Raw genomic sequence first — 639 nt, 5'->3', positions numbered from 1 at the left:
CAGATCCGCCGCCTCCAGCTCTCACCCCCCCTTAAACAAGGTTGTTCTTTCTTCACGCTCCAAAATCCTAATGGGCTAAAGCTGTACAAAGTAATACTCAACAACACGTTTCAAACAGTGCACTGGATACCGAAGAAAAAATACAGAAACCAATATACAACTCAAATCCGTAACTGCCTCTTTTTTAGCCTGGGTTCGGGGTTTTTTTCCTTTTTTTTTTTTTTTTTTTTTTTCCCAATGCGTGGGGCCGAAATTTTGCGATCTACCTGAGACGGAAAACACCAATCAAAACACATGAACCTGAGACATGTCAACATCGTAAGTCAAAGTTACATCGGTAACACGGCACTACTGTACACTTCCAAAACAAAGATGGGCTGCTCCGACCCGGGACGCCGATCCCGCGACCGAGGACAGGGGGGGGAAAAAGCCCGGAAAAACCCCCCGGCCGCCTCCGCGCTGGCCGCTGCTCGCCGCGGCGTGCTCGGGCAATGGTGCTGAAGGCTCGGAAAAGAGCTGCGCTCGGCCAAACTTGCTCGGGGAAAAAGGGGATTTCTGCAAGGTTCTTCTCGTGACCAGGGGAAAGACGGAATTCTGCCGGAGAAGGGGCCTGCTCACCGCCGCCAGGCCGCCCCGCTC

The sequence above is a fragment of the Egretta garzetta genome, unplaced genomic scaffold (assembly GCF_000687185.1).
Source record: "Egretta garzetta isolate BGI_Z169 unplaced genomic scaffold, ASM68718v1 scaffold110, whole genome shotgun sequence".
Classification (NCBI taxonomy): Eukaryota; Metazoa; Chordata; class Aves; order Pelecaniformes; family Ardeidae; genus Egretta; species Egretta garzetta.
The sequence above is the reverse complement of the archived record's forward strand: the minus strand, read 5'-3'. Positions refer to the sequence as shown.